The 17,306-nt window shown below is 40.3% G+C and overlaps 1 protein-coding gene across 3 annotated transcripts in view; it reads left to right on the top strand.

Annotated features, from left to right (window-relative positions):
• Positions 1-17,306, top strand: part of TMCC3 (transmembrane and coiled-coil domain family 3) — a 161,731-nt gene that overhangs the window by 57,783 nt on the left and 86,642 nt on the right. The window lies entirely within an intron of this gene.

Genomic DNA, 17,306 nt, shown 5'->3' with positions numbered 1-17,306 from the left:
TGCCTGGACTTAAATACCCTTTACGTTGGAAATATGCTACAATGCCTTTTTTATCAGCAAGTGATACTTGAATTTTATTATAAAAATACTGAATGACAAAACTCAAAAGTGATAGAAGAAATGCAAACCAAATATTAAAACATCTTAGGTTTGTCTTCAATTGGATTGCATAACGGCTATTTTTTTTTTTTTAAACCATATTGTTTACCTGTAATAAGGATATTCAGACTTTAGACCAAAGAGTTGAGCATAGAGACTGTGAGGATCTTGTTAGTTTTTAATGTTGTCTTGGGCATTTTAAAACTCTAGGTCACTAAGTAATACTTTTTGTATTTGTCATGCATATTGTTCAAAATTACCTATTCTTTGCTATATACAGTCCAGACCTTTATGATTTAAAATGTTCTATGTCCTTAGGAGGCTAACTGTAATTCAGGAAAGAATATTCCATTGCCTAAAGCATCATCCTTCAGGGGTAAGACTGTTATTTTCCTCGGATTTGTATGCAAACTACAAAGTTGTTTTCTTCAGGAATTTAAAAGTGCTGAATGTCCTCAGTTTGAATTGGGTGTCTGGGCAGTTTAAGAAAGCTACAGCCAAAAATACAGCACCTAGAGTTCAGGACAGCTGTGTGACATCAGGTCCATCTCAGAGGGAAATCCTGCAGAGGTCTGTAAGGCTGCTCTTTGTAGCTGGGTCTCAGGCAATTCTGGGCAGCTGTTGTTGCTAGAAGCTCTATTCTCTGCAGTCTTCTGCTGGTCCCACCTCTGACACTAATATATAAAATAATTCACTAAACACGAGACACTTCAGAATATTTTTCTTGCTGTTTAAAAGTTATATTTAATGTAAAAGTTTCAAGCCTCTTTTTAAAAAAAAGCATCTGCCTATGGTGAACTGCAAGTGACTGGTCTGATTACAGCAGAGCAGGAGTTAGTGAAACTGTTGTCTGTTCTTGTCTTTCCTCAAAATTTTCAGTGTAAGATTTCATCTTTATCTGAACCTTAACAAATATAATGTCTTTTGACTTTTACCTTCGTTATTTTTTACTTTAACCTCTTGCACAGTTTCAGCTTGCTAGTTTTAGGGGGGGAGACGAATCATGGAATCAGGTAGACTGGGCAGGACCTCTGGATGCTTCTGTTCCCACCCTCTGCTCATTACAGCAGATGTGTTTTGTGTATCTCCAAGGATGGAGACTCCATGGCCTTTCTGGGCAGTCTCATAGTCTGGCCAAAAGAGATCTCTGTTGAGCAGATGGCATTCAAAACAGAGCTCTGAAAGCTCTGTCATGGTCTCAGTGGATGGACAAGTATTCTGGGTTTCCTCTAGGATCAAGCAGGCATCGGTAGTTCTAGAGAGACCATATGTGCAATAGATTCTATTTTTTTTTTCCATAGCCTCAATTAGAGTTTAGCTAGTATGTTCACACACTGTGGTCTTGTTGGAATTTTTCAAAGAGAGTGAAAAACCAGTCTCAGCTTGACCCCTGTATCTCCCATAAGTCTTTCTAGTTGGATTTCTTTGTTGGTTGCTACAGAGCTTGCTATTTAGGGTTGGTCCTTTGGATCAGTGAAGAAAATTCCACCAGATGTTCTGGTGGACATGGAGCTGTCAGAGCTGGCTGCTGAGTCCTTTACCTTGACCCAGTTGCACTACCACTTCAATGAGTGTGCTTGATACTGGTTTGGTAGAAAGCCTGTCTGCGTGCAGAGTCCTGTAGCCTTCCAGCAAATGGTTGGGACCAAAGTGTGCCATGATGCTGCTGAGCTGCAAAAATCAGTTTGAGGGGACCAGAAAAACGCAGAGGAACAGTGAGGTCGAAAACTAGAATTAAAGGTGACTCTCTTGTGCCAGCCTTCTAGGCCTTGTCTCTTACAAGATTTAGAGGTGGGATAGCAGGTCGCTGCTTCCTTCCCTCTCTCCCTCTCTTCTAAGGTCTGGCTGCAGAGCAAATTGCTAAGCAGTGCTGCAGTTCACACTTGGAGGGATGGAGATTGCTCCTTTCCTCTTACAGCCTCCTGGAGATACGTCAGTAAACCATGTACATCATGTTATGGGAAATATTAAACGCAGCAACTTTCTTACAAGATCGAATTTTTTCCCCTTGGTAAGCATTGTATGAATATTAAATATAATATTAGCTGAACATGTTGCTTATATTACTAGCAGTGTGCACTCAGGGATGCTCGCTACGCTCTGCTGATCTTGTTTTTGGGATGATAACTGTTGATTCTTGCATTTAAATACCATTTCTAGTTTCTCAGTCCCTAGAAAAATGAGAATTCTGATAACTATAAGCCAGAAGACAAAAGCTTTGAAAGCGTACAATCTAACATCTCCTGGTTGTTTTCTTAAAGCAAGGTGTTTTTGGGAACTCTCAGTATTTTGAAATACTGAAACTCTGCTTTGACTAGCCTTGCTCTGCAGGCTTATAACTGTCTAGAGCCATTGAAACCAACCTCAGTGTGCGTCTCAAAACTCAAATGTTAGTACTGCTAATTAACTTCTGGCATGGTCAAATGACAAGAGTTTTAAAATAGTTTTTCGTTTTGTGTCCATTTTGACTGATTGGGTTGTTTGGATGTCATTAGTCTACTTATTTATAGCAAGAGTATGAGCACAATAAGCAGGGGAAGTAATTCCTGGCTGCTTGGCTAGAAATTCAGATGTTAATTTTTGTTAGTGTTTAAATTAAATGAAAGCACTATTTTGTTCAGTTTTTCAGTATCCAAAAGAAAGTGATTACAGAAGTGCAATTCAGACAACAAGCTTAATCTCTCCTTTTACTGTGCAAATTGACTGTGCCAGTATTAGTCTACAGTCTTCACGACTTGTTTATGCATGTTGCACATTGCTGTACAGTCACTTAATAAAATTAAATTTCCCGAACTGAAGAGAAACTGTTCAATTATTTTTAGAATAAGAGACCAGATATCCATAGCATGGAGATAAGTCATATTTTATGAAAATACATCTTCAGTAGAAGACACTTTGCAAAATATGCCCTAATGGGAGATAGTGTTTAATCTTTCTGTTGTCTCTGGATTTTACATACATGACTGAGTTCATGATCCAACACACATGCACCAATACCACCCACCTCCTCACTCCCCTAACCACCCTTGCATTAAAAACCCTATACTTCCTGATAGAAAAAAAATTAGGAGCAATCCTCCCTCTTAGCAGAGATCCTTGTTAGAGCCTTTGATGTTCTTTCTGCACCAGAACTTAAAAAATGAACTTTTTTTTTTAGTCTAGCTCAAGAACTTGTCCATTTGTATTGATTTCTACCTTGAAAACTGCATGCAGAACTTGGGATCAGCTGGGGAGTTTGTTCTCTTGGGTCATTCTGTCATAGCTGTGGAGCCCTTCTAGCCTCTGTGAGTGGAGACTGCAGCACCTCCAGGGCCTTTATGTGGTCTTCGTGACCATGGTGTTTATGAGGAATGGTAACTTGGCTGCTCAACAGCCTGGGACTGAGGTAAGACCACAGTATCAACCCCCGTAGTCTCTTTTTGGTTTTGCATCTCCTATTTCTACCCTAGCAGCCAGGACAATGCCCATGCTTGGAACTTTTCTTGTCCCTGAAGTTTCTGCTCATCCAGGTCTGAAGCATATTTTGGGTCTGGTTTCAAGCCCAGGGGGTCTAAAACTGAGGAAATACTCCTAGCCTGATTAAAGACTGAAGAAAGACAGTTGATTCAATGATGCTGGTTTGCTAGATATATGGCAACATTATTGCATGTTAGAAGTTAAAAATCATTTTTAAGTTTGGGTGGGCTTTTTTTTTAATTACTGGCAATAGGTTGACATGCAATTGTAATTTCTATATAAGTAAACTGAAGAGGACCAGGATGCTATCACTGATGGTCCATGCTTTAGTATTAACTGGCAGTTAAGTGTTTAACTGAGAGAGTGCCCTGCAGTGTTAATATGCTTTGCACTGAAGTAGGTAGTGTGATGGTCCCTAGCTGGGGAATAAATGCTATACTTAAGTCATTGTATCACTGTGGAAATAAAATCTGATCGGAATACTCGGCAAAAGCAGTGCAGAGAATGTATTTACAGGAAACACAGCTGAAATTATGTCTAAAAAGGGAAATTTAATTAAGTGTAAAACAGATTGCAAATACAAGTGAGCTAAGCACTACTGGTATGTTTTAGTTGTCCCTCAAATTTTCCTCAGTAGGTTTGATGCACGTTTGTGGTCAGAATACCGAACAGTGCCCACAGAAAACAGATCGGGTAATTCATAAATCTGCTGGTTATAAAGCATGCAGGGAAATGCACAACAAAATCATCTTCCTATGCTGTATCTGTAATAAATAATGAAGCTGGAATAGTGCAGGATGATGAAAGGACTAAATGAATGTGCTTAATGAATGCCTGTGTGTAGGCTTAAAAATAATTTGGTAGAAACAGAAAAGTCCTGAGGTTTTCTTTGGCTGGTATTTTGCAGTTCAGACTGGCTGATGAGTTTAATAGTCTCGCTGTCCTTAATATCTATTAATTCAAATCATGTCAGTCATTAACTGTTCTTTTTACTCTTCTTTTTTTTTTTTTTTCAGAAGAGGTGCTCATATATTTCATCAGTTCTTAATGAGATGGCTCTGTTTGATTTCGCAGCGTAATTGCAGTTTGTGCACATCTGCAAGTAGTGATTTGGAGTTTTGCTTTTCATTGTTTCTTGTTCCAGTGAATCAGTCACAGAACAAAATGCAGAGACATCTGAAGGGAAGATCTAAGTAGCCTACCAAGCTATCTTCAGATCAGACATCTAGCAGACTGGCCTAGAAAAAATAACACCATCTGGATATGGAAAGAACCCTTAAGATATTTTGCGTCATGCAGGGTTATTGACATGCTAAATGTGCAGCAGTAAAGCCTGCCAGAACTCTGTGAACTGGTCCATGTGTTTTCCAGCAACTGTAGGTGTTGAAACTCCCTGGACTAGCAGCCTGCAGCCATATTTTCATTAGCTCCCTGTGAATTTCAGCTCTCACTGAAGTTCAGTTCCTAGATGGTAGGACTGCTTGAAGGAAAAAAATCTTATTTGTTTTATTATTTTTGGTTCCCTGGTATAAATCTGTCCCGAAAGCTTTTTCAGTGTCAACAGCTGAAACATACTGTTCTATCCAATCTAAACGAGTGGTAGCTTTCAAAGTCTTTTTTTAGGCCTCTAAAAAGTTAAGCCATTGCAACTAAAACTGTTCTTAAAACCTAAAGACTAAAATTTCTGCTCATGACCATTATCCAGACTTGTCCCTAGCAGGTGTTAAAAACCTCCTGTTAGGAATGAGCCTTTGAGATAGTGTCACTCGACCATTTACCCTGCAAAAGTTCGGATGATGCATTAGGTTAACATGGCAGTGGCGGGTGGGTGTCACATTTAGCCAGGTTACTTAGTGTGGATAGCCATCACTTAGAGTGAAGGTGCTTAGGAATGGGCTTTGGGACACAACTGGAATAATGTATCTGCTTTTAGCGAGAATGAGCTGCCTTATCAAGTCCATTGCTGTGATCAGTGCTTGTTACTCATTTTAAATTCTAAATCAGTACTTTAGCCCCAGTACAGCTAGTGGGACTGTTTTTTCAGAAGCTCTCTCTCTCCAGGCCTGGAGGAAAAATGTGATCTCACCCCTCTGATTTAAGGAAAAATGATATTACATCCTTCCATTCAGCTGCACTCTCACCACACTTTAACAACTTGGATTTGGGCAACTGTAAGGGATGCCTTTGGTGTGTTCTGTTAAGCAGAACTGCTTCCAGGAGCTAACCCAATCTAAATCAAAATGTGGTGAAAGTGAAGTTGAAAGGAAAATGGCTTAAAAGCCAGTCTGGGCTGTAATCACCCCGTGAACCTTTCCCCTCTCATTTGAGTTCATTATCCTAACCCAAGGAAGCTTAAAATCAGACTGAGTGCAGATGTTATCAAATACGACTCTGCATTCTGTATTCAGAGCTCTGTGCCGCCTCCTGACTCCACTCCATTTTTAGCTTTGGAATAATGTAGCACTCGCATGATTTATTACACAAAACATTCTGGCAGCAGAAAGGATTGAGAGTAGGTGGGGTCATTATAGCTGTTATCTAATTCCTTTTGAATGTTAGAGAGTATTTAAAAAAAAAAAAAAAGCCTTTTTTATGTGTGCTCCAGGGTTTCCATTTCATGTTGAAAAAGGAGTGGATTATCTAATAGCTAGCTGACCCTCCCTAAACAGGGTAAGATCTGGATGCTGAAAATCAAGAGCAAGAACTCCCAGTAACATCAGGAGGGACAGGGGATTTAACCCCCTTAAGTGTGACCACAAAAGAAACTCCACTCTCTGGAGGACAGCCTGGACATCCCCCTTCCCAGCCTGTGACCCTGCTTTTGTGGGAGCAGAGGTGGTGCTGGAGAGAAATAGGATTCCCTCCCGAATCTCCTCCTGGTATGTGGCTCCCACAGCAGACTCCTGTTAAAACTACCAGGATCATGATGTGAGGAAGGAGGAGGTAGGTGGGGGCAAACTCATACCTATTAGGAAGCCTCTTTGCAGGCTCCGGGGAATATAGGACAGCTAAACATGAGAGCATGGGAAGTACTAGCAGCTGTCAAAAACCTCATGTTCAAGTGCAGCATCATTTCTTTCCAGTTGAGAGGCACCACTGTTGGACGATGCAAAGGGCCACTTGTCATAAGAAGAGGGAACAGTCACAGCCCTAATCTATATCTGTGGGCTGTGTAGTGGGATCGAGTAGAGGAAACAGTGTCAGCATTTGAAATATCCTCAGCAAGAATGTAGAGCTGCAGACCCTCTCCTGCTTCATGTCCTCTTGTGTTGGATTTGGTGGCTTGAGGAGACCATATATCTCACCAATGAGCTGTGTACAGTATGAGTACCTAACATGGCAGAGCGACGTCTGTGCGAAGTATAACCCGGGCCTGTCTGAAAAGGGATGTGAGGGATGTGAGGATGTGATGCACTTGTACTCAGTGCAGTGGAGAACAAGTGCTGTATCATCATGGTTCAGCTCATGTAACCTGTAGCACCTCTTGGAGTAGAAATTAACTGGCTGTGAATAGAAGTTCTGGAATATTTTGGAAAAACTAGCACTATAAAAAAGAAAAAAAGACAAGCTGGTGGTTGCACTCCTTCAGAAAAGCTTGCTCTGCAGTGCAGAAACAATGAAGATTGCTTTACTCTTTTGTTTGATCAAAAAGTGCATTAATAAAATTCTTTGGTTTATTCTTTTGCTCATATGTATACTAGCCTGAGAACAAGATATGGGAGAGCTTGAGACATCTGCAGTCTGTAAGCACTCATGTCTGTTGAACTTAAAGTTTAATTGTGTGTGATTGTGTAGAGAGAAAGAATAAAGGCTTTATTTTTCTTTTGTTTGCCTTAGTAATCTTGTGATGAAAAGTCAAACCTTTTTATACGATTTTTAATGAAGTTTATAAAGAAAAGGTACATAGGTGGATAAAGAGCAAACCTAGGTTGTCCTTGCAGTTTCTGGTCCCTGTGTGTTCCTGCAGGGTCTCCAGCCTTTTCACTAATGTTCAGCTATCAAAATTCAGCCAGGAAACATTGCCCATGTGTCTTTGTTCAGAAAGAGCAGCCTTCAGGAAACCCATAAGCACTGCATGCTCTCCTGCACCTTCTGTCCATCCTAGACAGATGGGGAGAGCAGGCTGATCGCTGGCACACCTGCCATCTGGGCTCAGTGCTGGGCAGGACATGCTCCTGCAGCACAAGAGGCTTTGCATTCATGCAAGAGGAGGAGGAGTCTAGTTTTGAGGAAGGCTCTCAGGCTATCTTTAGCAGACAGACAACTACTGGGTTGCTCTTATAGAAACAGAAACAGTCTTCTAGTCTGACTAAAGTGCTGTTGAGGTCCTTGCTGCTCAGCTCACACTTTCTCTTCCCTCCAGGGGATAACTCCTACAGCTGCTACATCAAGGCAGAAACCATCTACCTCTACAAGATAATGGTACCTACTTAATGTTACCCTTCTTGCCTTGTTGGGTGGATACTGCCCTTCTGGGTTCCTTAGAGAACACTGTTGGCTTCCTGAGTGCAACTTAACTTTATTTAGATATTGCTGTTATTTGCTTTTCCAACCAGGACTAGGCAATTGGCTGTGGTTGCAGCCTAGGAGTAAAGATATTCTCCAGATACTCAAACACTGTAGTTTGAATTATGCCTTCTGCCCTCTTACAGAGGCCTGATTCTTTGCCTCCACAACAGCAAGCTGTACTGTGTGTGTGCTAAACAAGTAGTCAGCCTGCAGAGGTGACTGTTAATGTAGGATGGATTGAGTTTGTATCCTGAATGTCAAGAGTTTGGCAGTAATAACTATCAGTGATTAATTAGATGACACAAGCTGTATGTGATAATACCAGTGTTTATTGGAGTTGTTTTACTTTTGAAGCTCACACAAGATCAGAAAATATGTTTGCAGCAGTTAATGTAAACGCTGTGGTAGTCATATATAGTTACTGTTAAGTAGTCATGCAAGGAGCAGGGAGATGGACTCAGTGATCCTTTTGGGTCCCTTCCAACTGGATATTCTATGTTCTATGTGACTTAAAATTATCCTTCATTTTGGAAAAACAGAGAAAGACTTGCATTCGTAGTGTTCCAAATATATTTGTCATGTTCCTCACTCATCTCTTGTTTTGTAAGCCCTAGTTCTGAGCATTCATTGGTCAAGTGAGCAGTTGACTCAGTTTACAGCTTTATTACCATATGCGTATGAAAAATTGGCCAGGAGACCACTTTCACTGCTGCTGACTCGAATACCCACGTACAGAACACGGTGGTAAAAATGACTGATATAAATTTATCAATGGTCCTAGCCTATTTTATCTAGTACTAATTTTTAAAGCAAATTAAAATCAGTGAGTGTTGTCACCTTCCTTCCTTTAAAAGTAATATAGTTTTCTGATGTAATAGCCAGGGTACTCCATACCATAAGTATGTACTGTCTATAAGAGAAGACAGTTTGAGATTTCTTCAAAATTGGAATTTATTTGTGGATTTAATGACTTTTTAGATTCTGACTAGCAGTTGACAATTCAGTAACCTGGGATTACAGTACTGAAGTTTTTATGCAGGACATAAGACATGAACTGAAAGTGTAAAAAGTTTTATTTCACATAATCGTCCCCTGACTGTGTAGTCATCCATTGAAAATATATTTTGTGAGTAGGGCAAGGCTGGGTTTTATAAAGCAAACCTAATTGGGAATAGCAATAGTTTTATATGAGCAGCATATGCATACAGAGGACAGAAAACAGCTGACATTTTGTGAGTAAGAATTGGGAAAACTGAATTGGGAAAGAATACCAAAAGTAGAAAACATTCAGAGAAACAAAATCAATTTAAAAATATGGTTTTGTTTTTGTTTTTTTTTTTGTTTTAATATACAAAGCAGCACAATTTTGGGAGTTGGACAGCCCACCACTCTATGGTAGTGTAGTTTGGCACTGACTGCCTGCCTCAGGGTACTCCTTACTTAACTACAGGTAGCTGAATCTTGCCAGGGACAGCCCAGGTCAGTCATCTAATAACCAATGACAATCAAAAGCCAATGACAATCAAAAGCCAATGACATACAAAAGCCACCATGCAGTGGTATAAATAAGACAATTTACAGTCCGTTTAAAAGAAGATGTTTTTTAGCCTCTAAATTGTGTAGATAAACATACATAAGATAGTTTAAATTAAGAGGTAAAGGTGATTTGTATCACTGGTTTTCTCCAGGGACTGCGAGAAATCTTTCTTATTATCAGTATCTAAGCATCAGGCTTAAGCACCAAGCAACAGCCTGTCAGTGAAAACCTCAGAGTACTGCAAAAGAAGGCCTCCTGCTAATGCTTTAGCTTGCAAGACTGTGCCCTCTGGTCTCTTCTCCATGGCAGGAGCCCCAGGGAATATTTCCTCCTAGTTAGATATTGCTGTAAATAGTCTGTGCAAATACATTAGCAAAATAGTAGATGTTGCTCCTGTTACTCTGGGGCTGTTTGGACACTGCACAGTGTCTGTACAGCTCGGCATCTGGCAGGATCAGTCCATGCAATGGAGTGCAATGCTGTACTTGGAAGCACCAGAGGTAGAAAGGCCTAAAGACACCTCCTAGGACAAACTTATCTTTATTGGTTCATTTATCTTCTTTGGCAAACTGAGGTGTTTGGTCTGGTTTAGTAGTTTTCTCCATGTGTGTGCATTTGTGCCTGTGGGCTCACAAAACAGTGAGACTTGGGCTTGCCTTCCATGTTTCACCCACTGATGTATATGTAGTTCCCTGTCTGTGTAAGGATCTCAGGACAAGAGGAAACGGCCTCAAGTTACACCAGGGTTTGCCAAGCACTAGAATAGGCTACCCAGGGAAGCGATTGACTCACCATCCCTGGAGGAATTTAAAAAAAAAAAAGTGTAGATGTGGCACTTAGGGACATGGTTCAGTGGTGGACTTGGCAGTGCCAGGGCAATGGTTGGACGTGACGGTCGTGGAGGTCTTTTCCAACTGAAATGATTCTGTGATTCTAAGAGTAGAGATAGGGCCCTGCACCTGTAGTAAGGGTCTTTATCCAGCATTGTGGATGATGTGCTAGGGCTCTCCTACACCTGCCTTGCAAGAAGGAATGCTGCAAGGTCTCGAGGTTCTTTCTGAGGTCATCCATTTGTTTTCTTAGTAGAAGGAGATTTAAGAAATACTATCTCAAATTCACAGAAAGGGGTAATTAACCACAGTAGTTGATAATGCAGCATGTGTATTAAAAACATATAAGTAAAGGGAGGCTGTTAAATGCTTGGAGAGGAACTAGCCTGACTTGTGGTTTGGTTTTGAACTTCTTAAAAGTAATGCATTGTAATATCAATATCATCGTCATTGCAAATATCAACGAGCAGTTGCTCTTGGCTTCCTCTGACCTAACGTTGTTCCTCTTGAGAACGCTGAGACTGCAGCATTTACTTCCAGTTCAGTTTTTCTCAGTCACTTCATCTGAAAGGCAGCAGCTCCCCTCTGGCTTCAGAGCCTTGTCCATGAAACTATACACTTATTCATACCTCTTCTGGAGCTAGAGGTGTGCTGGCTTGTTCTCTAGCCTTCTAGTACTCAAGATTGAGATTCATATAATGATTTAAATCACAAGTAGCAGCATACTGGGAATTTTACCTTCTCCTCACACTTATGTGCCTCGGAGAATTTGTGCTGAAGAGTGAATTACATTTAAGAGAGTAAGTGGTTGAGACACAAAGCATGACATGGCTGCCCAGGAAGGACGGAACTTGATTCTTGCGTCTCTTAGTGGAGTTAGAAAAGTCCTGAATGGAGGCAAGCCTTAGTGCAAATCATAACCAGGCCTGGGATTTTCTTCATTTACAAATTCCTGCTGTCAGCATTTGCTCATGAGGCTCAGCAGAAGTCATCTCTTCACTGCAGTGATTCCTGAATGACTCCTGTGTCCCATATGGTGCAGGAGATCAGAGCTGTGTGTTGTGGTCCTTGCTGGCCTAAAATGGAAACGAGCAAAAATTGGAGCAGTTGTTTGTCAGAAAAGCTGATGTACAGCCTCAGCACTGAGTTTAATGCAAACCCTTACTTTGCCTCCATCATGTTAATTAGGTGCTGTTTTGAGTTCAACAGGGCGATGCAGTGTTAACCAGACCCTTGTTGTGCTGTTATGTGTTTAAGCAGTTAACGTGACACCGAATCCCACAACACAGTTCACTCCATTATTAATGGCTTTCACTGCTAAACTGTTTTTAGCCTTGTCAGAAAATACTTGAGAAAAGAAAGGAATCCACTAGCAGATAAATGTAAATGCTTAAATAGGGCTTTCACTGCAGCAGTTTCTTACTGCTTTCATTTATGGCTGCTTGGAACATGTGTAGGGAAATGTGTCCACCTGACTGTATCCTAGCTGGTGGTGTCTGCCTGAGAATTGGATGAGATGATCTGGCAGTACTGGGAAAGTATGTTCTTTTTTTCTGTTAGGACAGGAAAAAAGTAGGTAAGACTGAAATTATGAAGTTTCTGCCTCTCATACCCACTTTCCCGTGTAGCCATCTTCTGGAAAATTAAAAACCTGATGGTGTCGAACACTTGGGCCTTGAGAATTTACACCACTCCTGAGCTGTAAAAACCACTGCTTTGCTCTTGTTTTCTGGTTACAGGCTTCAGGCAGTGTTGCATGTAGTTGACATGACTTGGCCTACTGATTGTGGTGCTTGCTAAATAGGAGGCAGAAAGAGAGAAGTTTGTAAGAGGAATGGCATTCACCTTTTGAAGGAGCAGGGTTTAGTTGATGTTGCTAATAATAGAGATTTTTGCATTCATTGGCAAAATTTCATCTCTGCAGTTTTTATTAGTGGGAAGAATGGAAACAAAAAATATGATCACTTTGGACGCTTCTACACCATCCATCCTCATAGTTCTTTGACCCTTTTGTGTCTTCTAGATGAACAAATTCTAGGAAGTAGTGGTAACTCTATGGATTTATAACTTATCAATATGACAGATGCTGTGAAACTGTTCAGACTTAATTCAAAATCTCCTATTTCTAGAGCAGTCTTGGGTTTTGGGGTTATTGTTTAGTTTGTTCATGTTTTTTCCGTGGTGGTCCATGAAGGTACTCAAAACCTTGAAGAAATTTGATTGGGTCTTATACTTTTAAATACCAAATTATATAAGGTGATTTATTTCCCATTTTTTTTCTCAATTTTATGACTATTGCTTTCAGAGATAGGTGTGTCTCTGTGTAGTGGCCTGAATTGGATTTCATTGCCTCCAAAAACAAATCTCTGCCTCACAACCTCTCTTTCATGCACAGCTAAGCTGAAAGCTGTTCACAAGTACTTGAAATGGAAAATAATGGCATACTTGGTCTGAGAAAAAAATAATATTTTTTTCAAAATTTGGATTTTAAGGTTAAAATGTTTTGGTTGCTTTCTTTTTTATATCTTGATATCATATTTGATATGATTCCATTTCATGGTCCTTTTTCCTTTATAAACTGATAGATTTTAGGTATCTCGAAGCAAAGTTACTGAATATTTTAGTTCTGCTATAGTTAAAAATAAGGACACTAATCTTGCTGCAGATAATACATTATCTAATATTGCCAAACCTGAACAAAAAGCTCCAGGGCAAAAAAGAGCAAAAGCTTTCCAGCACCTGGCTCATTGGAGTATGCTGGGATTAACAGCAGAATGTGTAAATGTTTACAAGAGATCTGTGAAATCTACTGGCAAAATCTATACTTAGTTTTTTGTTATCTCAAAAAAAAGAACAAACACATGGCCCTTCCCTCAAATTTATGACCTCATTTGAAGCCCAGTTGAATTTCGCCTTTCTGGAGACCTCAGGAGGCTTTAGAACACACTGATATTTTAAAAGTTAAGTGTTTATCTTCGGGGGACACATAATAAGAGATAGGGAAAGACTGCTGCATCATATTCTTCATCACTGTAAAGCCACTGTGAATTTTCCTGTGGTATTTGTGATTCTTTTCACATCACTTAAGCAACAAAGCCTCCATCAGCTGCCTAAGGAAAGCATCCCACATTTCGGTCGAGCTTTCTTCCCCAAGGCTCAGTGTCCATGCTCCCTCTCTCAGTTGGAACCCTCACTCTTACCTACATCCTGTGCTGGCAGATTGTACTACATCTCATTTGAAAACCTGAGCTGACCTTTGAGGACATGATACTGTTGCTTCTGTGTGGAGGTTGTTTCTAGGCATTATCCCCTTTTCTTTCTCAGCTTGGCATAGGTTAAAAAAAGAAAAAAAACCCAAACAAACAGTTGCCTTGGACACAGGAGGGAGGGTGAGTTCTGCTTTGGTTTTCCAGCATTTGCTAGAAGTGAAAACCTATGCGCCAACTGTGATGCTCTCCTGTATTCCCACCTTCTGGGAAGAGTGAACTCGTAGCAGCACTGAAGGGAGAAGAAGGGATGGCATTCCCAAACTAAATGACCTGCATTCCTTCTAACAGTAGGAATAACTGCTGCTGTTACCATTGCTGATTTTAATATAAATGTAACTTTTACTTGCATGTTTTAAAGAACATCAGAAGGATCAGGCATAAGGCCATGGTTCTGCAAAGAGAGACACTGGATTACACATTATGTTAAATGTTGGTATTGTGCCAGGCACAGCGGAGTGTTGCCCTAGACTGAAAATGCCGCTGTGTTATAACTAGTAAATATTAATATCCAATAGTAATTGTCTCATTACTTTGAAAGTCAGACCCTTTACTGGGGGATTTGCTAATTGACAAACATGTTGTTCAGCTCTGCATTTCCATTAGGGAAACTGAACCAGGCTTCTCTGTGTCTTTGTCCTGAAATGACAACTTGAAGTCATTGGTCATCATAATAAATAAGTAAAAAAAAAAATATTAGTTGGACTTTTGTGCTTAATACCGTGTTTTAGGATTCTCTCCACTCCTCCAAGCAAGGTAATGAGGGATTGTCCATGCTGGTCGTAGCCCATGTCTCTAGGTGATAGGAGAGGCAGGAGGCAAAGGGAGGGTGGCATGTCAAAGCTTGGCTTTGACTTGTCAGTTTATGCAGCCACAGAACTGCCCTCCCAACAGCCTGCCGGGGCATAAATGGGGTGTACTGGTACTCTCTGCCTTGGCCACATGAGACCACCTTGCATGTGCCAGGAGCACACTCCAGGGCACTGAGAAGTTAAAGAGAGGCATGATACTAATCTGAAAATGGAAATTCCCTTCCTGGTTCTAACACACATCTCTGATAATGGGGTGATGCCTGGGACCAGTTGGCTCTCTCCCAGTTTCTAAAGAGCCATGGAAATATTAATTTCTCACCGTCTTGAAATGTGTCATAGAACCACAGAGTGGTTTGGGTTCAAAGGGACCATAATGATCATCTAGTTCCAACCTCCTTTCCATGGGCAGGGAGCCTTCCACTAGACCAGATTGCTCAGATCCCCATCCAGTCAGGCCTTGACCACTTTTAGGGACTGGGCAAGGGTGTGATTTCCTCCCACTGATAAAAAACATGTGTCTCACCTCTGCAAAATTATACTGAATCCACACCAGTGTCCTCTCATGGAGGTGTAAGACCTGTCAATCCTTCAGTGATGCACTTCTCAAGAGTTTTCACCATGAATAAAAGGGGCAGTCATTCTGACTGGATTGCTGAAATTGCGTGTGGATCTTGCTATACTAATTTCTTGTTGCACAAGCAATTTTGAACAGCTTGGAAATTTCATTAATAAATCCTCCTTTGACAGAGGAATGCCCCTGTTCTCTGTAATGTTTTTCAGTTCAGTTTTTATCTCCCATTCTGGTCCCAGGTTGGTATCTCTTTACATTTATTAATTGAAGTGAACACTAATTTGATGGATTAGTCTCCACTATTAGTGTAACCTGACTCCCCTCCAGTAAACGGAATAGCATAGGATTTTTTTTTTTTCCTACTAGGAGATATGAAGTAGCATGAAAAGAGAACAAATTGTGCCTTATGGTGATCATATTCTATAAATCACATTTCTTACTCCAGCAACTGTGAGTCCCCTCATGCTCTGAGAGATGATTTCTGCAGACAGTTCTGGATGTCATGTGAGGACAGGCTATGGCCCAAGTCCTGACTGTAGCTGAAGGAAGATCACACTCTCTTCAAACACCGATCTTGGCATACAAGAAAAATAGTCCAACATTCATTTTTTTCCTTTCATTTCAGCAGTGTCATAACATTTGTGGCTTTCCTGTGCTTGGGTACCATCAGTGAGACTTCTCAAACCACACTGAAAAAAAGATATTAGAATTTAATAATTCATGTTGAGATAAAACAAAAACAGTTCTTAGGATCAAGGGGAGCCAAAATTTCTTTGGACCAAAACCTATTTTAGCATATGCCACAACTCTCTCTCAAACTCCTGTTCAGCCAGACTTCCACTGATCAAGCTTATTTTATTTTGGGGAGTTTGCAGATTTGGAGCAGTTTGGACAGTGTTTAATCATCTGTGATGCAAGGTGTAAAGCACTGTAATGACATAAGACCAAACAAGGCTCTTAGTTTGCAAAACTCTGCAATGTAGTTTTAGTGAATTTTTTTACTGATCCTGGAAGGCAGAGAGTAGCTCAGTACCACAGAATTAACTACTTCTTGTGAGAATTGCCACACTAAATTAAAGCAAACAAAGCCACATAGGTGCAAGAATGTTTTGCAGGCCATTACTCAAAAGGAAGATGGCTCTGGCTCCATTTACGAGGTGCAAATATTCTTCTTTGCAATAAAAAATGTGTTTAATTGAAGTGTGACTTTCACTGACAACTTCTGGTTTTGTTTTCAGTATATGTTCAATGAGGTAAAATTTTCCATGGGCAGAATTCAAATGTGCTGGTTTAAATTCATGTAGTGGAAAAAGGCCTTTTAAATATCATACAGAAAGGACCACTAGGCATCTTTGAAATTTTTGTGGGCACAGGACAGGAGATAAAATTAGCATTTATTCATAGTTTATATCTACTTTTTCATATTTATTGCTAGCTCTAACTGTATTCTATTTCCTTTATATTTTTGGAGAGTGCCAGTATAGTAAGATTCTGTAGAAGTGGTATTTTGGAGCAAATAGCAGAATTGCTGATGCCAAGTGCTTAAAAACTGAGACTGATCGAAAAAACTGCTTTCTTCATTTATCTTCTGCTTCTTGAGCCTTCAGATGCACTGAGATCCCATTTCACATTTTCTCTAGGAGAGCTAAAATCTTGAAGTTTGGCATTGTTATTTTTCCTGCTGGCAGATGATATGTTCATCTGATGACACTGATTCAGACACTGGGCCCTTTATCATCATTGTGGGATTCATTATAAAGTTATGAGAGCTGGAACAGTGTGTTGGAAGGATTACATTCCCCTGGTAGTAACTTTGCAAACCTTTAAGTGTCTGAGTGGAACTGATAAGTCTGAATATCTGACTTGGGCTGAATTCTTCGTCTAGAATTTGAGGGGAAGAAAAGGAGTAATCCATATTGAAGGCAAGATTAAGGAAAATAGTTTAGTCTTCTCTGTTTGCTGGACTTTGACAGTAGGCTGATGTGGTGCTAGGACTTGGTGTCCTTTGATGAAAAAGAGCAAAACCTTTTTGTAATACACAACAAAACCGCTGTTTGTTCTTGAAAGGAAAGAAGGATGTAACATGTAACTGTGACTGTTCTACCTCCTGTCTCACAGGCTTGGGGAAGGGATTTGACTCCCAGATTTGCCTTCAGACTCCCTTCTGCTCCAAAAGATGAATCAGAAACACAAATATCTGTTTCACCTCTTATCCTTTGCTAGCCT

This window comes from Empidonax traillii, unplaced genomic scaffold, assembly GCF_003031625.1.
Source record: "Empidonax traillii isolate 1590-97213 ecotype Southwest subspecies unplaced genomic scaffold, ASM303162v1 scaffold389:size961896, whole genome shotgun sequence".
NCBI lineage: Eukaryota > Metazoa > Chordata > Aves > Passeriformes > Tyrannidae > Empidonax > Empidonax traillii.
The sequence above is the reverse complement of the archived record's forward strand: the minus strand, read 5'-3'. Positions and strand labels throughout refer to the sequence as shown.